This window comes from Poecilia reticulata, linkage group LG15 (genome assembly GCF_000633615.1).
Source record: "Poecilia reticulata strain Guanapo linkage group LG15, Guppy_female_1.0+MT, whole genome shotgun sequence".
NCBI lineage: Eukaryota > Metazoa > Chordata > Actinopteri > Cyprinodontiformes > Poeciliidae > Poecilia > Poecilia reticulata.
The window spans coordinates 11,725,600-11,749,781 of record NC_024345.1 but is presented as its reverse complement, the minus strand read 5'-3'; the positions used below and the strand labels follow the sequence as shown (position 1 = coordinate 11,749,781).

General features: G+C 37.7%; 1 protein-coding gene and 1 long non-coding RNA gene across 3 annotated transcripts in view; one reads left to right on the top strand and one right to left on the bottom strand.

Moving 5' to 3' along the window:
- rgs7a (regulator of G protein signaling 7a) overlaps positions 1-24,182 on the top strand; it is a 63,752-nt gene that overhangs the window by 4,987 nt on the left and 34,583 nt on the right. The gene's annotated exons all lie outside the window — the stretch shown is intronic.
- On the bottom strand, positions 14,301-20,843 carry LOC103476723 (uncharacterized). Its single transcript, XR_535544.2, has 3 exons — positions 20,684-20,843; positions 18,954-19,055; positions 14,301-14,969 (listed from the first exon to the last, which is right to left on the bottom strand). It is a non-coding gene; the product is annotated as an uncharacterized LOC103476723 (long non-coding RNA).

Here is a 24,182-nt window from a genome sequence, read left to right as displayed (position 1 = left end):
GCAGAACCCTCAAGCTCCCAGGCCTCTGGTGGAGGACCTGAGCTCAGAGGATGTAAGAAACCACTCGCGGAGGGTGAGAAGGGAATTTTTTGCGACCAGTTAACTTCAGAAATCACCTGATTAGAAAACAGCTTTGCAGCATGTAATTTAATCTCCATATTTTTCAAACTAAGACCTCAGAGGTTTTTTAGTGAACACGAGTAAACCAGCAGCATCATGAACAACAGCAGAGAGATGAAATCTGGCAAGAAGTCTGCGGCATCTCTGGAGGACCTGCACCTAAGGTGAAAGAATCTGTTGACAAGACAACCAGTAATTAATCACGGCACAAATTTGTCCTTTAAGGAAGAGTGACAAAGCGGTTGGTAAAAGAAAAACTTTTTTTTTCCTCCTTAAAATATTCTGTTGTTCAAGTAACATGTGGAGATGACGATAAACATGTGGAAGAAGGTGTTCTGGTCAGACATGACTAAAATGTAACTATGTAACCAATCCCAATGTTTTGCGTGGCAGAAAAAATAACACTGCAGATCACACTGAGCACACCATCTGCTCCAAGAATCCTGCTATGGGGAAGACTTTTTTTTCTCAGCAGCAACAGGAAAGCTGATCAGTGTTGATGGCAAGATTAATTGAGCTAAAGACAGGGTAATCCAGTAAGAAAACCTTTCAGATGCCTCTAAAAACTTGAGACTTTAGAGGCTGGAGGTTCACCTCCCAGTAAGACTACAACCCTAAGCTTAAAATTTATTTATTTTTTTTATGGTTTCCCAATATTAAAAAAACATGTAATTGTAATGTTATTACTGAATATTGCAGTATTATCCCAATGCCACCCAGTGTTCAAGAGCTCTACCATCACTGTCACTAAACTGGGCATTAGACGTGGGTCGTGAAAGTCCATCCAACTGACTGGATTTGTTCATGGTAATTCAGGGCATACATGCATGACACTGAAATTGTAAAAACCTACCAAATATTTCATTAATGCATTCCTTTGTTTTTGTAAAATGTCAAACTTATGCTGTGACGACGTTTGCTATTTGACATGTTGTGCAGTTGTAGTATATATCAAAGCATATTCATGTGCTAAAATGGTCCCAATTGAAGTTCTTTCACTAAAACCGACTGTGACTTTTAAGCGAGACTTGAACATGGTCATTTCTTTGATGCTCTACATCCAGTTTAAGTTATACTGCAAAGAAGAACGGGGAAAAGTTTCACTCACTGGTTGGTGATGCCCAACATACTAAAAGCTTTGCTGGTCCTACAGAGTTCAAAAATCAGAGAGGGCTGAATACGTGTGCATTCCATGCTTTTTAAAGAAAATATACGTAATAATTCGATGACATCTGAAGGCAGTAAAGTGCATGACATTTTATTTAGGTATTTTAGATTAAAGAGGGCTAAGAATAAGCATGCATACACATTTTTATGACATAAAATGCCAATAAAATGCATTTAAGTTTGTTGCTGTAACAAGATTGAAAATTAATAAATTATTTCTTTTGAAAGTCTCTGTGTTATGCCTGGTGCAACAACAAAACACCAGTTAAGGTGATAAGCTCCATCTGTCAAGTCATCAAGTTCACACTGTCAACTTTAGTTGCACTATGTTCTTTTGCTGCAAGTGACTGCAGGCAATTATATTGACATAAAAATAGTCAGAATTATCTCAACTGATTGCAAAACTACATAATGATAATAGTGACGGATTCAACTGTTGCATTTTTATCTTTTTTTGGACAAGCTTGGGGGAACAATAATTGTTTTAAATCAATCCATTCACTGTAAGTCTGTTTTCCTCCTTAACGCATGCATACAAATGGCCACCGCTCGGTGTTTTCCCCCCGACACAACAGACTGAAAGACATTAAGCACAAAATCATAACACTGGAGTGGGCTTAACTGAAACTGCAGTTGGACGAACACTCTCTGCAGACACGCGGATGCTGCCAAGATGAACAGGTGCTCTGAAGACTTTTCAGATGGAGATAGCTTGGCAGAGGTGATGCAACCCACAATGAGACGAGGTGAATTCTCGAGTGGGAAACACACTTTCAGGGCCCTGCTTTGCTGCTCAGACCTCCAGCACATCAATATCATAAGTGCGCACCGAAAATGCTGCAAGAAACATTGATAGAGAGCAACGAGCCACATCTACTACGTATCTGGTGATGTGTGAATACAGCATAGTAGCAGATGTGTTATGTAATACGAGCAGAGGGAGCTTTATGGTCGAGGACAGCAGATAGTGGTTTGATAGTCTTTCCACAGGGAGCATAACTACATCCGTTCTCTTTCTCAGTCTTTCTTTCTCTCCCTGCTTCGTCCATTCCTCTACTCCTGTCATTAATGTCTAATGAAAATTGATATGTGTGTGTGTGCTTGGATGTTGACCTGCTTGCAGAGGAGATGAGCGCACAGATGCCAGTATGCATCGAGGACAAATAAGAATTGCTTGAATGCACATAAGCAGTCTGAAAAAAAAAACCCTAAGTAGTACAGATAAATAAACAAATACGGCTTTGAGCTGAATCTCTCTTTGAAGAAATGGCAATTCTGAAAAATTTATCCCCCAACAGTGTCAAATAAAACGATAAACTTGAAGTCCCCCAAATTTTTAGAAGAAAAAATGTGAAAATAGTTTGCATCAACTGGATTTAATACCTGAATATATGATGCTGTTCCCCATTACTTACCATTTAAAGCCTCTTTTAATGTTAAGTCATGCCAAGTTGCTCTCTTTATGGGTCGTTTTATGCGAGCACCATAAATAACGCTGCGATGTGTGTGAGTGCTGTATGTAGGGCGAATATTGCTAAGAGAGAGTTGTGAATTTTTTATGCCAGCCTAAAACAGCTTTGGTTCACAGCCACTCAGCATGAAGCAGAAACATCCTCTCTCACTTTGTGGGTGCGTCTGTGATTACGTTTGTGTCTTTGCATGCACGTGTCTGTGTGTGAGCACACATGTGCATTCGTAATCAAGTAAAGGAAGTTTGTAACGTTCTAATTATCAGATCCTTTTTGCAGAGTACCTGTCTGTTTTTTTTTGTTGTTTTTTTTTGACTCGTCAGTTTTGGTTGCAAAAATGAAAACCTGAGATGATTCTTGATGTTAAATCTTCTAAAATCGTTTATTCAGCTATTTGTTGTTTGTCAAATGTTACTATTACTATTAATGTAATACTTTTAACAACGTTTCAGTCAACGCTGTCTCAGATATAAGTTAATGTCAATTGACGCTGCTTACACAAAAAGTTAATTTTAGCTCTTGGGAAACGTATTATTCAAAGACTCAAAACAAAACAGAATAGATTATTAGGCTTGGCATATTTTTTGCAGTAAATTAGAATCTGATCATCTTCGGTGGCTTGCTAACTGACAGCTGAGACATCAGCCCATTCTTACTTACATCTGAGCTGCCGTAGGGTATCCAGTAATTGGTCCTCCAGCTGCCAGTTTGGATTCTATATTTGTCCAGAGCCATTAATCCTGCATGTGCTGTATTTATTAGTCTTGCTCTATTTTCTCCCAGTAAAAACACACGGTATTATAAGTTTTTAATGTTGCAGTTAGTGGACCCAGTTGAGTAGTGTCTTGCATTTTGCTTAGGAAACTAACGTTATAATCTTAAATTTTTAAAGCTTTTACCTCGAGTTTATGGAAAATCAATAAACATGCTTTAGAAAGCAACCTATAGAGCAACATATACTTATCAGTTTTAATATGTTTTTGCTAGTTAGCTTAAAATAAATATGTAGTCAAGATCTATTTAATCAAAGACCCACTGAAATAGAATAGAATCTGTTGTTCCAGGGAGCTAAAAATGGTACCATAAAGATCATCTATAACTCTTTTGAGTTAAAAACATAAGCAGAAAAGTTAAATGGAAGAACAAACAAAAATATCTATTACATAATTTAATAAAAAAAACGTTTTTTGAAAACCATACCAACAAAAGGTAAACACAGATCAATCTGGAGAGACTCAGATGGAGAAAGAACGTGATTAAAAGAGCTTAATGACAAAATGAACAAAAAAATAAACAAAGTCCTTTGGCGTTCAGGCCCCGGCCGGGGATGTCAAGCTGGACTTCGATAAGCTCGATGAACATTCCTGATGCAGCATAGGAATGTAGACCCCCCGGTGGCTTGTACTGGTGGCGGCGGTCGGAGGAGGATGAGGCCTGAGAGCCGGGAGCAGAAGGTGGAGATGGGGCGGAGGTGGGTTGATCGCAGCTGGTGAGCAGAGGAGGCCATGGGTGAAGGTCCTTTTGAACTGGAGCCCAAATGAGCGAGGCTTGGACCGACGCTGATAGGTTCATAGGTCCAGGTTGCAGAGAGGGAGGCGCTAATTGATGAGGCAGGTGCGACAAGAGTCTTCCAGACTGAACTTTTGTCAAGACTCCATTTCAATATAAATTCAAAACAAAACAATTACATTGCCTTCAGAGTAGCTTTAAGAATACCATTAATAATTTGAAGATAGATATGTCTCAAGAATTATATGTTGAAACTTATTCCAAATATGTGGCGTAAATAACTTCTATGTTGAATATATCTATTTTTCTTGTTTCAGAGTCTGTTGATATCTGTCAAAAGTTGCTCGTCCTCTATGCGTTTCACAAACGGGAGTTTTTCAGGTTGATTCCTGTGCGTCTTGTGATGCCAGTGACCCAGATACACACAAAGCATGATTGAGTATTTCTCTGCAGCCTTTGTTTAAATGCTTTGTGTTTTGGATTTTGTGAAATGCTGCATTTGGAAACTCCTATTTCACTACCCTTCTGTGTTTTATGGCATTGTGAGAAAATACGCTAATGGATAGCATTTTTAAAGAACTTGCTGTCTGTGTTGTATTGTTCAGCCAATAACAACTATGCCTGAAGGAGTAGGTAATACTTGTGCTGGACAATTAACCTTGTTAAATAATGAAATAAATGAAACATTTTTTTTAGGTTTGATGTTAATAAAATACACAGCTTTACTCATGTCATTGTTGTGACTTTTTGTTTCACTCCTTTGCAATAATTGGTGGAAAATTAACCAGTCCCCAAGGGAAATATGCCTCAAATCATCAGCATGTTGTGTAGTCATGCCATTGCTTCCACTTTACATGAACAAATAAAATGTGACACGTTATGGTTGTGCTGCTAATGTTGCCTCATTTTCAATATTTCATTTTCTGTGCAGAGGCTATGAAAAAATCCAGCTGTGTACTTCTGCTTTCAGACCGTCCTCCGTTCAAAAAAACTGCCTTTAATGTAATAAATGAATAAAAACATTATCATTGTTCTAATTATTTCTGCCTGCAGATAGTTAATTAGCTAACTGTTTTTCACAGATATAAACATGATGTGATTGCTGTGCTCTGGTTTTTGTTGCCCAGTTTGTCAAATTGTACTGACTTGTGTTTTTAAGCTACCAAACTGAGACAATCAAGAGCGTGTCTATAGATAACTACATAGTCAAGACTTTTTTTCTATTTATATAAATTACCTTGGGATAGATCTAGGTAGGCAAGTTGTAACTTTTATAAAGAATAATGATTTATCCAGCAACATTATCACTAGTAATAGATAGCAAGATAAAAAAGACTAAAACTAAATATTGGTGTTTGAGGCCAAAAAGAAAATAACACAAACACAATTCTATAAAATATGTTCATATCATATCATTTTTTATTTTTGCATGTGTGTGTGTTGTGAGTCTGGTACCATTATTTTCCAATCTGTGCGTTCAAAGCTGAGCAATTGCAACCATTTACAACATTTAGCTACAATAGACATAGAAAGTTAAAGTAACAAACGTGTTCATGTTTTTATGATTAGATTTGAACTTTTGTCCCATCAGTGAGTGTAAGTAATGAGGCACTGAACAAACAGAGAAGACAAACCGAGTCATCGAGTCATAAATTGATTTGTCAATTGATTAGGTTAATGTGGAAAAGAGATTGTTTTGCATAGACAAAACCCTCACTCTCCTCAGTATCACTACAGCACAGCCCAATAAACTTATTAAATGTACAGTAGCTGCAAATCTTCGAGGATTATGTACATTGATACGTATGCATGATTCTTTGAAAACAAAAAAAACGAGTTCACATTGTTACGTTTTATTACAATTTCAGATTACGTAGCTTGTGTTGGATTTAAAAAAAAAATGTTGCTCAGGTATCATGACCTAGACTTTTGATTAAGACAGTTAAAAATCAACATGGATTGTCTCGTTGAAGGGCACTTCCTTTGTATTTTCAATCTGCATCCGTTGAACACCTGCTTCATCAGCCTTCCATGTTATCAACACAATTTCCAAACCATCCCACAGCGTTTATGACTCATAAAGCGGAGGGAACTGAATACATTTTCAGCGTTTTCTCAGTTAAGAGCCAGATTTGAGGGTTCTTGTAAAGCTTTTCTCCCTTGGTGTGCAATCAGAAGATCACTAAGACCAAGAGAAAATGGGAGCTTGAGGTGGAATGATCCATAATTGGCAGATCAGAGAGAGATCTTTGTATAAAGTGGAGCGCTTTGTGTGTCTGATTGTGAACCAGGTGATTTTGCTTTGAACATGCATTTGTAGATATTCATGTTCTCTTTAACATGTCTTTGAGAAAACAAATGATTAGACATGGATTAATGGTTGACTTCAGTAATCTGAGCTACAGTCTCTAGAAGTTATGTTATTTTTTCTGGCAAGAAATGATAACTTGTCTGATGATGCCATATTTTTACTGCAATTTAGCTAGAATATCTTAGAAAACCTTGTTGTCATTTGCATGGGTATGAAAACTGACGATCTCAAACTGGGATTCTTTAATCTTTCAAATCTATGATTTCCAGTCTCAAATCCTACACTAAAATCTGATGCCACAAGGACTGTTTGACACAGAATCATATATTTACAAACATAACTTACCTTATTATGAGATAAGTTACATCAGCAAAAGACTAATTAAGAGGCTGTCAAGGATTTTAGAAATTAAGGATCTTAATAAAAACTCAAGAAAAAAGTTATGATCACATTACAGTTTAAAAAAAATGAAGCATCATGTTTGCAACTTTTTTCTAAGTGAAGAGGCCTGAGAGAGGAACAAACTTATAATGTGCAGCTAAAAATGAGAAACAGTGAGGTTGTTTCAACCCCGGGCTTTATTGTCTGGCCCGAAAAGGTTAGTTCAGGAACCTTAGGGGTTTGAAGGAGTTGAGCAAATCAGAATTGCTCAGACTTCCTGTGGCGAGAAGCCGAGCAGCTTGTCCGCTACGGCCATTTTTGTAGTGGACAATTAAGCTGGCAGATGGGGTGAGATTGATTGCAGGCCTGCTAGTATCACTGTGTATCTTAGTATGAATGTGCTCAGGAAGACACAGAGGGGGCAAAGTTGCTGGCAGCCATGAAGGTGAGAAGTAAAATTTTATAAACAACTATTACTGATGCAGAGAGCGAGTAAAGCTGCTGTTATACACTGGGCAATGTGGTTGAAGGTATTCTGGGAAACTTTGGGTGCAGTTGAGGTTTGAATCTGTGAATGGACAAAAAAAAAAAAAAGACTGGTTAGAATAACCACAACAGAATGCAACCAGAGGTTACCAGAATGGTGGCGCTCTTGGATGTGAGAAAAGGGCACAGAGGTAGAATAGTCTGTAAATGGAAGCAAAGTGATTGCATGAAATTGTGTATGTTGGATTACAATGATGTTAAGAATAAAACACAGACTTTTAACCTGGTTGGTAAGAGCAACAGATGAACCATCAAGACAGTGGCGCAAAAAGTGGGTATGCAGGGTATGCAACGCATAGGGGCGCAGCACCAGAGGGGGCGCCAAAACCCCGTCTGGAGGGGGTGGCGCACCCAGTGGCGCAAAAAGTGGGTATGCAGGGTATGCAACGCATAGGGGCGCAGCACCAGAGGGGGCGCCAAAACCCCGTCTGGAGGACGATGATGTTTTCCCGTACACTTCTGCGCGCCTTATGCTCCTTCACCTCGCGCATATAACAAGGTAAATGTAGCGAGTTTTACCCTTCACGCATCGTCGCCTGGGGGCGGGGGGGCTGAGTGAGCGTCGCTCCTTCACCCTGACGTTCCTTCCCTCGGTCGGGGGGAGGGGGGGGCGCCGATCTATGTTTTTGCATCCACCTGAATAATGTGTAGTTGCGCCACTGCATCAAGAGAAACAGCAAATTTTTTTGACCCCATTAGGTTTTGGGATGTTGCAAGAGAACCAGGATGGGATTTGATTTAAGTAATGAGATCCGGAGAGGCTCGAGCACATAGCCTTGGGGTACGCCAGTAGATATAAGGATAGGAGAAACTGAAACGGTGTGAGTTTCATCATTTGAGGACTAACAAATAAACATAGTTTAAATAGATAGGATTTAAACCAAATCCTCTACAAGAATAATGATCAGACTGTTATCATTTCAGATTTTACCCCATGGCTACTTTGTCAGATATTTTTTACAGTGGCAAGAAATTGAAGTAATATGCAAAGCCAAACCCTTTCAGAGAGACAGGTGCAGAAGACGGAGTGCTTTGGGGAATTAAAAAAAAACTCTAAACAGTGACATTTAAATACCATATTTGACTTGAGGGTTTCAATATGCCACCAGATTGTAGAGTAGATGACAGTTTATTTGGGTTGTTTCCTTCTTGTTTTAATTTGTTCCTTCAAGGCAATATTAAAATCCCATGAATACACATAAAGCTTGGCAGTGAAAGAATAATAGATAAAATGACATTCTCAGCTCCATATTTTAACTGTTACTCTGTATCTTACTGTATGTTAATACTTCCTCTTTTTCTCATTTAGCGAAAACAACTCCTGAAACGCTTCAGCTTGTTTTGGTTGAAGTTATAAATGATCCCTTAGCTGAAAGCTGTTAAAGTGACAATCTGAAGCCATTTGCTGAGAATTATTTTAATACTGTATGCCAAGCCTGTTTCTAAGGAAGTGTGGACAACAATGTAAAGTTTAAATAAAAATGAAATCAACTGACTCTCAAACATTACCTAGTAATGAAACAAAAGCAAGTTATAAAGTTGGGAAACTGAAAAACATTTTTATATTACATGCTGATATACGAGCAATGAAATATGTTGCTAAATACGTTTAGTAGTATTTTTCTGACACAGATTACATCGAGAAAATGTCATTCTCAGAGCGTTTTTTAATTCAAATAAAAACTGTTTTAAATGACCTTTTCCATATTATGCCAGTCTTTCATGTAGTTAAAACCTGTAAGTTTTTAAGCATATCTGGCTGAGGTGAGCCACGATAACCGAGGATTCACACAGCTCTATAACTCCTAAATATTTTTCACATTTTGTCACATTACAGTCCCAAACCTTAAAGTGTTTTATTTGGATTTCATTTGACAGACTAACACAAATTAGTAGAATAAGTGTGGCGAAAAATGATACTTCAAGTAGAAAAGATCACAACAGTATGTATTGTATTACTCTAATACTGTAAATAAAAGTCAGCATAACCTAAGAGTTCAGGAATTTCCTCATTTGTTTCAGAATAAACTTTTTTCTGTAAAGGTCTCAGAGGTTCATTTAAGAACATTAATGAACATCTAGCATCACAAAGACCAAGAAACACAGCGAGCTGATCAGGGATAGAGAGTTGTGGAGAAGTTACATCAGGACTAGACTATAAAACAACATCTTAAGCTTCAAACTATTCTATTTATCATCCAGAAATGGAAAACCTATAGCACAACGGCATACATAATAAAGTATACAAAGTATTCAATCACAGGAGCTGAATACAGATGCACAACCCACTTTTAATAGTTTTATTTTGGAAACATTTTTTTCAAAGCTTTCAAAAGGTATTAATACTTTCACATGACACTTTTTGAATGTTGACTTACCAGTCATGCTTATGAACACTTGAGCAGATCGACCCTCGACACTTGTGTGTGTCAGTGTCCTTGGGTAACATACTGAACCCAGATATTCGCTCCCATTTACCCAAAAGTGTGTGTCTGCAGAGAAAAAAAGTTTTTAAAGCTTCATCCAGACTTGAAAGAGCACAACAGCTCTGTAACGAAAGTGAGCTGCTACTTGCTTTAAGCCATTTCAGCTAAATACGTCTCCCACAGCTGGACTCTTTAGGCGTGTCTGTCAGGGTTACGTAATGGTGTAAGGAAGCTTGTGCATTCAGATAGAGGCTGACTCAGACATCGCCTTAGTCTAATCATTATTTCAAGTTCAACATTTTCTAAAAGATTATAGAAGTGCCCTGAACCAGATCTGCTAACTGCAAGCTCTGTCATGATGGCCTTAATGAGCACAGAGACTGTAGGTCTAAAAAAAAAAAAGAAGAAAAACAACTTTATACAACGTACAGTGGTATTTTAAATTCACCTCTTCACATTAAGTGCACACTGTCTGTATATTCACATAAAGATACTGATAATAAGTTCTTGCTCTCTCCTTGTTTATAACTCTGTCCCCGCTCGCCTTACTCCTTCATTACAGCACACACCATCTGCAGCCAAACCGTGCCCATGCAGTCTCCACTTCTAACACACCATCCAGTCACTTCTTGTGAAGCTTTGCTCCTTCCCACACACCGTCAACAGTGTATAAATTCCCACTTGCCTGCTTGTCTCTATGCCTTGATGTTTATGGTGTTGTGTCTGTTTATTGTAGAAGCTTGGTGTGTTCCCTCCCTCATAGTTTCCAGGTATATATCTTAACTGTTCTGAAAGCAACTGCATAGACGTAGCTTTAAATGAGTGTACGGCATTTTTTATTTTTATTTTTTCTGGATTCCAGAGATTCTGAGCTTGCCATATTATGACAATTGCACAGCAAGTCTTTTAACTATGAAACCGGAAAAAAGAGAAATCTTATCTTCACTCAATATCACGCTCAAAGCAAGTTCTTGGTATTTAGATATGTCTGTCTTCCCAAGTTTGTAAAGACACTTCTCTCACTCACAAATTTGCCTTCCCAGTTTGTTTGTCACAAACAAACTGGGAAGGCACTGTCTGTTTGTCACTGGCATTCACACTCTCATTTCTGTCTCTTTTATCCCCTCCCCACCCGCCCCGTCACACTCTTCCCCCTCCCACCTTCATGCCCTCTTTTGTTCCATTTCAGGTCTTTGATGTTTCTCAAATACTGAAAAGATCACACTAACTTTCTCTCTTTGTTTCTCTCACGCTGTGCCCAACACACGTGTGCACTCTCGCCCTCCGCTCCCACAGAAGCATCCATCCATCACCGTGTCCCCCTCCTCTCAGATCCCTCGTCTCTCTTTGAAGTCATCAGAGCCCCGTGCCTCTCCAGTCAGCTTTTATCCTCACATACAGAAAAAGAGAGGAATGCATTTAGACTCTGCTGGAGTACAGTAATCTGTCCTCCTGTGTGAAGTGATTCACTTGTGACTCACAGCTTTATTGGGAGCTTTCCCTAAACAAACAACCATTGGACGCAGTGTTTTCCGTCCAAATGGACTGTGGCTGTAACTGAGAATGCGAGCCTGATTGTGCCCCTGCAGCTTGGTGACCCTCTCCACAATGAGGTGTTGTTTTCCTAGAAGCAATCATGTCTCAGCGATTAGCCTGGCACGACTGAGTGCCAATTCACATATCCAATACAGCAGATATAATAAAAGCCAAATCACTCCAAAGGGTACATTTAAAAATGGTAGAGACATACCGCATTTTCATCTTACAAAAAAAAAAAAAAGACAGACTTTTGGTCTGAAATTGTGTTTATATGCACCCTTAGCTGCAACCCACTGATTCTAACAGTTGCAGCTGTTAGCTAACAATATTATTGTTAGTTAATATTAAAATGCAATCTAGTCTATGAGTCTAAATGCCATTTTGACTTAATCCGTTTTTGAGCTGGGTATTAGAAAAAAACTGTTTTTCACATCTAGACAAATGTCTTGCTATACATTTTTTCAGTTAAATTCCAGTGGGAGCTGGGCTGCTGACTCACTTAAGAAGCTTAACGTCAGTAAAACCTAATATTGCACGTTTTAAACTGATTTAACTCAGTAAATTTTAACCTTATAAATATCAACTTAGGCATTTTATGCAATCTTGGGGTGCAATTGACATTGAAACATATATGGGTTTTTTTTCTTGTGACATCCACAGTGGCATAATAGTGATATGTCATTATTCATGTCCACATCACAGATAGATGAGCACATTACCTTTGTTTCCTTCAATAAATTGAAGACATAACACTATAATGTACAGCAAAGATTAAAGGTCTAAACACTCAAACCTTTTTAATATTTGTGATTCTGAGTTTTTTTCTTTAGAAAACTAGACTTTAGGTGATTATTTTTATGTTTTGAGTAAATATCCCAAACTAAATGAACTATGCAGCCAATATGACCTTCTTGGTTCTTGAGAACATTTACCTCATACTGAAGGATCTGGTTTATTGTGATCCTGGAAATTTCCACTAGGGATATGTTTATCTATTGTTTGTAATTTAATCATCTAATGCATAAAAAATAGTGTTGAAAGTTAATGATTAGCTGTGAAAATGATAAATTAACACACACCTTCTTGTATATTCATAACATTTATTTAAAAAAAAAAATCACTAAACATAGCAACTATAGAGAGTTGCTAAATTTCACTTTGAAAACATTATTTCATATTATCTTCCTTTGTGGAATATTATAGCCGGCAGCCAAAACAAAACAACTCTACCACAACATTCATTAGTTGTTTGTCATTATTTCATTCCTCCTGGCTCCCAGACACTGACTGCTGAAAGTGCCTCATCTGCTAATTGAGAGATGGCATTCCTGTGGACACTGCTGCTGTGTGCAATGGTTGTGCTTTCTCCTGCCCTCTGTTTTGTTTCTGCTGTGGTATTCGCTGGTGGCTGTTTTGATCAGATTCCCAAGACCACCATGCCAGCCGTCTGTCAAACACAATTATCTCATAACACGTCCACGATGTGTCCAGAACCCCTTTAGCTAGCAAAATGGCAGAGCATGGTTGTTTATACGCATGCGTTAGCAAACATCTGCCCATTTCAAAAAGAGGACTGTGCAGTCTGTGAAAGCCTGCACAGCAATATTCAAGCATCTTTCTCCAGAATATTTTACTTATGAGTACACAGATACAAAGTGTAAAGGCTTACTCTTTTCGTACTTGATCATATTATACCAGGTAGGTTGTTTATACTTTATATGACTTCTGTTATTTTATCTGCTACAAGTTTGATATCTTCATATATTTTTATTTTTTGAGATGAAGTCATGAGATCTAAGATTTAAGGGTGGAGGTTTGATAAGTTGTTTTTAGGGGGATTTCTCAGGTCTGCTGAGCTGATCATAGGAGCTGGTTCTCAGTGCAACACTCCTAGGAATGGTTGTAAAAGGCATCATGAAAGACACTGTTGTGAAGGCAACATGTCGGAAAGAGTAGGAACTTCATAAAGAAAAAAGAGGCCAATATTATGCCATTAAATTGTGAAGTAAAATTGCAGCATACAGCATTTTAGCACTTACTAAGGTAAAATTAATTAAATGTTGCTTTGTTCTGCCTCCAGCCTTTCAAGTAACTAAGACAGATGAAAAAGGTAGTAAAGTTACAAACCATGTTCTTCACTTACAGTACTTTGATGTAGGGCTGTTGTAAACAACTATTTTAGTCATTGAGTAATTTATAAATTATTCTGACAATTAATCGAGTGATTTACAAATCCTTTATTGGTAAATAAGTACTTACTATTAATGCTGCCATAATAGCAGCATTAATATCGCATATCAACATCGGCCCAAAGGCTCACAAAGGCTCACGAAGACACTTATGTATTAATCTTCAGTCAAATACATACATGAGCAATCGCTTTATCCAGCCATTTACAGCTATTGTGTCCGTAGGCACAATGGGATTTTACTCCTTCATCGCAAACAGAAAAAACATCTGCCAGCTACATTCCGCCATGGTGTACTCTGCCACCCATTTATTGTGACTGGGATGATGGGAAATGTATTTTTCGGTTCATCTGTAAAGCTATGCTAAGCATCAGCTGCAGCAGCCGCTGTGTTCTGTCTATCTGCATGTCTCCGCTCCACCTTTATACATACACCCGACGTGCACTTCACCGCAATTCTCTCCAAACCAGACAGCAGCTCCCCCGAAAAACGACAAAAATATATTATTATCAATCAATGAAATCCCTCCACATGCCACAAACCAAATTTGAAAATTGGACGTTATGCAGCTAGCATTTAGCATTCATCGATAACTCACAGGCAGAAGTGACAGGATTGCGCAACATTAATAATCAAATGTGTGGAACACAGTGCACTAAATAGTAAAAGATAATTTAATAATTTAATGAAGCTTCGAGGCAGATAATTTGCATTGAGAAATTTTAATAATCAAGGTACTCAAATCATTTGTGGAATTGTTACAGCCCTACTTTAATGTTATATGGCACATCCAAAGGAGCAGGAAAAAGCCAGTTATTAGTAAATCCTACACCCAATTGACTCATTACACATTTTAGTCTTAATACTATACTATCCAAAAATATATGTAATTAAATCATTGTTTAGCAGTCTGTGATATTTACACCTAGAATATAACTATAGACAAATCTAATCTTCAACCAAAACAACAAAACTTTTACACCATTTCACACAATCTGGTTCTGTTTTCCCTGACAGACCAAATTAACATGCTGTATTTTATATTCACTCTAAAAAACAATAAGTAGTCACACGTTGATATCAGTGCTTATTGTCACCCAGTCAAACCCAGTCAAACCCAGTCAGAAGAATAACTTTCATGTCACCAATATTCTGTACAAAAACAAGAAAAAAAAACATTACTGTCTACCCTTGAAAGGATCAAAAAAGACAAACAATACTTGCAAATGTGCTGAAAAGTGTCCTTCTGTTCCTCGCAGAGAACTGACTGGATGTGTTAGCAATTGCTTTCCTCGCTTGTGTGAGCAGACCCCTGTGAACATGAAGTTATCAGTAGTGGAGATTGAACAACACGACAGTGTGAAGGTGACAAGATATGCTATTAATAAAGCCTTCCAGTATGAGCATATGAATTGAGACAATTTGTTTTCTGCCTTGGTTTCCTGTATATGGCAGCTTAATCTTTAAAGTTGTCCATGTTCAAAAAAATCTTAATCTAGTTTGTGAGGTTTTTTTCTTTTTACCATAAGGACCACTAAGAAATGTTTAATCATTCCTATCCTGTGATCTTCTAAAATATCTACAGGACCATTTAAGTCTGTATTAACGATTTATTCAGTCTGAATCACTTCACATGTATTTAGTTCTCAACCATGATCTATCATCCATCATGTCCTCACTCGGCGGTTCAAGTGTCACTTGCTTCAAACACTCTGCCATTATTGGTTTATTGTCTATACTGAGTGATATGTCCTCTGATGTGCATGTGTGCAAGTCCTGTCGGACACCCAGTCCTTGTCTCGACTCTGCAGACAGGAGAAGGCAGAAGGATGTCAGCCTGCCAGTATCCAGCTGCTTCTCGCCTATTGATATTCTGGGCACACAGAGCCGTCCCGAGTGTCTGTTGCACGTGCCAAGGAGGAATGTGGGAAATGAAGGGATAGTGAGTCCCACTCTCTCTTATGTTGTGCAGACCTAAAAATAGACAGCATCCTCTCTTCTTTTCCATTCCCCGTGTATCTCGGTTTCCATACCCAGCTTCTTTCCCTGTTTTTCTTTACTTCCCTAAGATCCCTATTTCCTTGTCTCCATGTTTGGTCTACGTAAATATAGTTCCTGGTGCCCTGAGATAAGACTCCTCAAGCGTAATGCCAGACAGTTTGAAAACTAGCTTACACACATTCCTTGAAATAGGATTAACTACATGGTTGCTTTTGCTTGCCAACACTGTATTGCCTTTGCCAGTTTTCCACAATAAACCACTGTAAAGTAAATAATCAATGTCATTAAGAGGTGCAAAAATCGATGTTAACAGTGCTGTAGATCTGTATATGAGCAAATGAGGTGTGTGTACGAGGAACCGAGCAGCCACAAACGACGGGTTAAGCCACTGGGTAAATTGTTAGAAAAACTTCTGCAGGATTCATCTGTATCAGGCCTCACATATTATTATCTGCTAACTTATGATAGCATACTACTGAGTGATAAAATCATGGTGGGTGGGCAGGAGGGATATGGGCTTTCAGTGGATTATCGAGTGGATGGCTAACCTTGGCTTAGTCACTGCGCCCACTACCCGCCCACCGAGAAAAAGAGAGTGAGATGAGGACAATGAGAGTGGCCTCGCCCTTTAAACAATCCCACCAATTAGATCAGAGTGGATTTTGAAAAAGACAGTAAGAAAACAAAGTCAGCTAAATAGCAGTGTCAAGCTGGGAGTGAAAACAAAAATTCTTCAGAACACGTGTAACCAGAGATTGTTGAGTTTTGTTTAAATTGTAGTTACTTATTAGTAAATTCAAGAGACCATGGGCAAACTAGTGTTTAACTTACTTAATTATTTGATACAATTATTATACTTATTTAACACACTCTTTCATCCAAAGTCTTAGTTAAACTTATATTCGCACATAGATAATGCTTATTCATGACAATGTGGACTCTCAACATGTAAGCTGTGGATTTGACTATCTTAAATAAGAAGACAGGCAAAATACCTGGTGAATTAACTCTACTTCAGGTATTCCGGTGTTGGGAGGCACCAGAAATAGGATTTTTAAAATGTTTTAAAAAATATATTTTTAGTCTTTATTCATGCTTGAATGATAAATAAGCCTCCAGTCACTAGGTGGCAGCAGTACTCTTGCTAATCAACAGGCTGCCTGTTGAACCCAGTAGAAGAAGTAGCCTGCAAAGTCATGCAGACCTATGATCTGATGGAGAAGGAGAGATGGAGACATTTGTTACAGTGGGGAAAAAATGTGCAGAAACAAGTAAAGCAAGTGACAGTAGCCACCTGAAACAAACCATTGTGATATGACAAAACCTGCATAATAAGCCTTGGGTTTACTGTTAAGGCAAAATGTTATGCACTTTACATCTCTTCTGATAAACTAGAAGCAACATTGTTGTAAATGATTCACAAAAAATAGCAAAGGAATAAGCTGATGAAGCTGACAAGTTAGCAAGGTTTAGTTTCAAAAGACTTCTGAGTGTTACTGCATTTACATAAATGCACATCCGAGTAAATCATTTGCAGTCTTGATTAAACGTTACAAGATGAGTTAATAAAATTGACTTGAAAACAATTATTTTAAGATCTAAACCTTAAAATGAGGTGCAAAAATTAAGCTGTTCTCCAGCAGCTCACTTACATGGAAAAAGAAGTATGTTCCCTTGAAGAACCACTGAGCTATTCACTTTTAGTCAGCTTTTTCATATGCTTTTAAGGTCTATTTTCTCCTTTTTGAACATTGTACAAGATTTGTAAATATGTTAAACTGTTGCAACATGTTTTACCGTATTTTAGTTGAATATAATCTAAGTATGAAAGAAAACAAGTCACAGCATCAATTTTCTTCTGAAATGGTCAATGAAATAGCAGCTTGGTAAAAATATTAAAGGTTTTAATACACCGCAAGGCAACTAGAATGGTCCTGAAATAAAAAGTTAATCACTTTAACTAAAAAATATATCACAAAAGGCTAAAGGCTGCCCTAAGATGTGGAGATGTGCTATCATTCTTTCAAAAATCATTTTATATGTATTGCATAAAGTATGAGCTGGTATATTTGGAGCAGAATCTTCATTAACTGCAGCGCGGTCAAATGGGGACAAATGGTAGGTTTTTTTTTTATCCTTGTAGTAGCAGAAATATCTGGATGACTATCTCTCATCCATGATTCAATCCTCTTCTCTTTATCTTGTTGCGGGCGATTAGAAGGAGCCGTTGAAGAACAATGGAAAATATCAAACATCCTTCCAAAGCCATACACCAGGGACAGTGATCATCATTGGATGTGTAGAAGAAATCTGTTTCGCAATAAACTGTTAAAAACACTGTTAGTGATGGGTTTACTGTGATGATTTATAGCCTTCTGGAAAGCATTCTTAAAGAAACAGTGGCAATACCATCTGTCCATCAAGCAAAATGCTTCTTCAACAACTGTTTCTTATGGCAACCTTGAGGGTTAACGAATGAATATTATTAGACTTTGAAAATAAATCATAAAAAAACCCCAAACAGCCAAAAAACCAATGCAAGTGTGGGACAATATAAAACAACAAAGAATTGTGTTTTCATAATAACAGACATATTTGCTCTTCTGTCTTCACAAACACAAACTTTAGTGACATCCAATTTTTAACCCATTGGCAAACCATCTGTTGCTATAGCAATCTCAGCTCTTTCAAGAAGGTTTTCCTCTAATTTTAAGAGCATGTTTATGGGCATTATTGACTGTTTTTCAGCAACTTCACAACTGGATTTTATTGCACAGATGCGATTCACCGAGTTTCAGAGAGTGACCTGTTCTTTCATAAATGTTTGTTGTAGAGGTCTTCATGTCTTGGTGATGATTTTATACAGCTATGGCTGTGGAAAGTATTGTAATATATAAACTAAATGGCTTGGGGAGGTTGGGGGGAGATGAACAGATACTTTCGGCAATAGTGTACCTTTGACTGCTAATTATGTGTCTTGTTTTTCTACGGCAAATGAAGATACACAGGTTTAAGAGGCTAAAATTCTAAGATTATGTTTATATCTATTTGATGTTGTGACATATTGTTTTTATTTTCAGCTAAGCTAGGTTCCCAAAGATTTTTTTGATACTTAAAAAAATTGCTTAAATGAGAGTTACATTTCGTGTGTTTGTATGTGGCAAACACAACTGAGTAACAATAGTGCTACTCAATTGTTGTAGCACTGACCTAATACTACAATTGCCCAATCGTGTTCTGATGGTTGTTAATAGAAGTATTTTTTTGTTGCACCTCCATACCTCGACATACTCACCTCGGCATGGCGAGCGGTTGCACCAAGGTCATGGAAATGTCTCTGAAAACTCCATCTTATAATTTTTTGACCACTTTAAGTCTCTCAATGGTCAAGCGATCTCTAAGTATGGAAAGAGAAAAAAAAAAGTGGACAATATTTTAACTTATGCCTTCAAACACACACACTGTAAATCACTGACTCATCATAACCATCACGTACTTCAAAACATGAAGACAAAGTGCTGGTCTGTATGTCTTCATGTCAGAACTCATAAAAAGATACACCAAGTGTTTTCACAAGTTTTGAGAATAAATTGTTACAGAAAATTCACAAATATATGTCTTTTATTTCGATTGTGTACTTTTGATTTAAATAAACAAAAATAAATGCATTGTAAGATATTGTATCCCTAAATGGGCCCTATGCATCTATTTATGAAGTTATGAGAGATTCTGACCCCTGATCAAACCAATGTAACTACAGCACACCTGCTGCTCACAGATGTTTTTTATTGAAGTCATAAAACCACATTTTCTTCAGCCGACAAGTAGAATTCAGAAAATTACCAGAAATTGTTAGTTCTCAAAATGACTCGTTTGGTATGAAATATGCATCAGTAGAAGTAATAATTCTTACAAAAACAAATTAGGTAGAAAGAAAATGGCCAAAGCTGCAAAGGTTTGAAATTGCAGAGGTAAAATTATCAACATTTACTTTTCCAGCTAGAAAATCTTTGTACATTTCCCTGAACCATCAATGCTCCACCCACTTAGAAATGTATGTGGGAGCTAAGCTGCTTCTTATTACTAATCCAATTTCTGCTCACATATGGTAAAAAATACACTTTATTGTATTGGATAACATCAAAGGTAATATAAATTTAAGTCAGGCCTCTATATCTTTAATACTAGGTTAAAAAAAAAAGTCAAATTATTTGCACATTAACTTTAAAGTACATACAGTATCACACAAATAGTTCTTGAGTAAAGAACAAAATGCAGACCAAACAACACAAGGCACTCAGTCAGAGTATCATTAAATTGAGAATCAAAGATCTGCTTGTTTGCCTGCAAACATCAGACTCGCTTTCATCCATTAGCAATTCAGCCCAAATCAGATCAAGCCATTAACAGGCTCTCAGTCACACCTCGAACAACATTTCAAAGCAGGGAAGGCAACATGGTTGACAACATGCAGGCGTAATCTTTCAGATAAATCGATGTTTGTCATCACTGTTCCACCAAAGCTCTGTTTTGTGAGAAAGAGGTCTTCCCTTAAATTCTCTCTTGTGTTATGGACAAAGACGTACAGTACCAGCTGGTACATTGTGTAGCATGTTAATGAAATCAGTAGTGAGAGGAGGTTTTAGAAGCAAAAAAATTCCAGGGTTTCTTTATAATGAGTGATTAGGTTGTGATGTTATTGCTCATGTCACATGACGACATATAAAAAGAGATAAGGAATGAAACTGCAGGGAGCGAGAACATTCTGAAATGTGAAACAGTAAAGTGTCATTTTAAGAAACAGACATTCACTTTTGATTGATTGCTTGCTGGAGCGTGAGTTTATATGCAAAGGCAGAATTGTATTGATGAATTCAACTGAAAACGAGGCTTACAAAGCAGCAAATTGCAGATGTTGTTAAACGGCTCATCAGTGCCTTTTCACAATCTCCCTCACAGAGAGCAGAAAAAACCAAACCTCTGCTTGGATAGAGTAATTGCCTTCTCTGCGGGCGCTGTTCTCACCTGGGCATCTGCTCCTCTCGTTATGTGACCCTGGCCTGCTGAGAAGCAGACTGTTGTCTGTTCTCCATCTGAGGACCCCCATCAGCAAACCTATGATAAATGAAGGCTTGCATGAACAGGGAAAATTGTAAGTGGAAAAATAAAGGGACATAAAATCTTGGGCAAGGAAACAAATCAACCGATTATGTTTCAAGTGGGCTGTGCTAAGTGGGCAGCCTTTGTATTTACGAAGCCAGAAGACTTTGTGTGTGTGTGTGCGTGCGGGGTTACGGTGTGTTTGTGTCTGAATAAAGCTTTGACCTGCAAATAGAGACATTGTCTTATTCTAATTCTTTTTAGGAATTGTGGGACAATATTAGAAAACCGAAGAACAATTTTGGAAATATTTTTTTCTTGACTTCCTGCCTAAAAGTCTTTTAGACGCACACTGCTGTGTGGGAGAACAGTAAGTGTGATAAGGGAATTACTGTTATGTAAAAGCAAAGACGAAATGATTACATTTGAGCATTTTAAATTGTTCTTAGAATCTTGTATTAGCAATTAGCATAGTTATTGACGCTAGCAGGAGGATCTAGCTGTAGTTGCTGTGTATGTTAAGGAGAATGTAGGGCCTCACCCAACTCTCAGGCTCCAGAAGGCCGCCAACACATCCTAAATCCTGCATGTTTCACAACTGTGACGTTGTAGCTTGAAGGATAAAAAGGCATCTTTACAGTACTTTGTCAGCCAATGCTATCTACTCAAAGTCATGCTTTCTCTCGCTCTCCTGCAGCCTAAAAATAGTTATTCTTCATACTTATTTTGGTGTTCATAGATTGTCATTTTCCATAAGAGCTGAGTGACCCGAATAGGAAGCAGAATCACCGTAGATGTTGCTTAAAATATTCAAAAATTATATTTGATTGAATTTAAACATGAGTTTTGAGTCATTTATGTTATCCATCTATTTTCTTGACACCCTTGTCCCTTGGTGGGGTCGGGAGGGTTGCTGGTGCCTATCTCCAGCTAATGTTCCGGGCGAGAGGCGGGGTTCACCCTGGACAGGTCGCCAGTTTGTCACAGGGCAACACAGAGACACACAGGACACACAACCATGCACCCACACATTCACACCTATGGGCAATTTAGACAGACCAATTAACCTGATAGTCATGTTTTTGGACTGTGGGAAGAAACTGGAGTACCCAGAGAAAACCCACGCATGCACAGGGAGAACATGCAAACTCCATGCAGAAAGATCAGGGCCGGGACCTTCTTGCTGCAAGGCAACAGCTCTACCAACTGCGCCACTGTGCAGCCCTCATTTATGTTATGTGGATCCATAATGCTCTTAACGTCTTCACGGAAGATTTAACATAATCAAAGCAAACACAGCTCCACTGCTTTTTTTTTCCTTTTCATTTTTAGATAAATATATTTTTGGCTCCTTGTTTTTCTGTTCTTACATAATTGTCCTTTTCAAGTATTCCCATTACTCTGAATGCTTGATGGTTAACATGCTGTACTTTGGGCTTCTGGGTGATAAACTGTGCATAATGCATATCAGGACTCGGTTTACATTTATTGCTTTCTGTTTTGTCTAAGACAAAACTACATTGAGCAGAAAGATACCTTTATTTTCTTGGGTAATTTCAGGCATATTTTAGTGTGTGTGGCTAAAAAAAAAGTATTAATTAAATGAAGTAATATTAATATACTTATGTATTTTTGCTTCAGTTGCAGTCTTGAATAAAGTAATGACTGTAAAGAAATAACAAAAAACATGACCGGAGGGTATTCCATTAGATGCACCGTCCTATGCGCTGCATGACCTCTTCCCCTCGCTTTCCTCAAGACTCCTTTCTTTTTCTTTCTTTCTCTCATATGAATGAGTGGTGGCAAGCTGCCAAATACATCCTTACAATAGTGGTTTTAGAATGTGTTGCTGTGGTAACTAATATGGCAACGTCAGTGTAACAACATGGAATCTATTCACCTTATCTGCATGAACTTAACATTTTTTCCCCCTATGTGTAGAGGAGATTAACAAGCATTTAACAAGTTTAGAACTGCCTTAGTTAAAAACTAAGGTAGTGTTTTTTTTTTTCCTCAAAATCTTAAAGCACTGTATCCGGTTAGACAAACTGAAACATTTGTTGTCATTTACTGGCCTTGAACAAAATATCTGCAGTCGGTTGTACTGTGCAAATTTAGTTTTTATGTTTTTTCCTGCGTTATACGGCTTGCCCTGTTCACCTTAGAATTGCACGAAGAACATTTTGTTTCTGCTTTTGCTCAATATGCAAATGCACAAGCCTGTTCAGAAGCAGTGGGTGATTCATGTGTGACGACACAGCTTTTCAGAGTTATTTAACAAAGTTGTAATGTAGACATTAAGTTTTTTTTTTTTTTTTTTTTGTAGCTTTTTATTGATCTCGCATTTTATGTTGCACGCTGGACATTTTGTGATTTCCGGAAATTAACACATGGCTTTTTGGGGGCAGCAGAAGATAAATATTATCCCTCAGCCTCCACATAGGTTCACTGAGTCTAACAGGAGTTCAGAGAAAAATAGGATCAACCAGCATCAAAGACTGTTTTATCTGCTGGTGCTGTCATGGTTTATAGCCACAGGTTCTGCTCAGGCGGCTCTCACTCCACCTCAGGCAGCCGGTTTTTAACTGGGTTGCTCACCTATTTGATGCTGCATTTTTTTTTTCTTTTTTTAAAGACAGTTTGCACCTTCTGGCTTAATACTATTCTGAAAACATGATGTATATTTGCATAATTATATAATATGGAGTTAGGAATACTTTTTATTCTCTCTTTGTAGACACATTTGTCCACTGTCAAGGTAATACTGAGGTACTACCACAGCATTCAAGGCAGCAACATTTAGAAATCACAGCAGTGCTGGGAGCGAGATACAAAAACGTTGCTCAAGTTCTTTTAATTTCCTCTCTATCAGCATCGAACTGACCAACAAAAGCTAGCATGAACTCTAAATTAGTTTCCAGCTGACTGTCAAGACTATAATCATTAGATAAAAGGGAGATATGAATCAACATATTCAGATTTTTAAAAGGAGTTGCACTGTGAACTCTAAACTTTATCAAGAGAGCTGGATACTTTGAAAGTACATTTTCTGAATCGATATCAGCGCTAGCTGTAGGCACTGCTCTACATTGGTATTTAATAGTGTGCTAATTAGGCCTGTTTTAAAAATTAAGTTGGTCTATAAAGCATTGGAGCTTTTTTATTATTTAAACCTTGGTTAATCATGTACAAATACATACAAAAAAATTTATTGTTTATATTTTAAACCTAAATTCTGGCTTCAAGCTGTTAAAACAGAATTGATTTAGGTTTGACTAAATAGGGTCAAAAACTGTGGTTTAGAGAAAAGAGTTAAAGGATGTCCAGATCACCATTTTCAAGTTTTAAACAACTTGATTAGACTTTACTGACCTTCTTCCCCTGTATTAAATTAGATATGTTGCGGCAATATTCTATATAAATA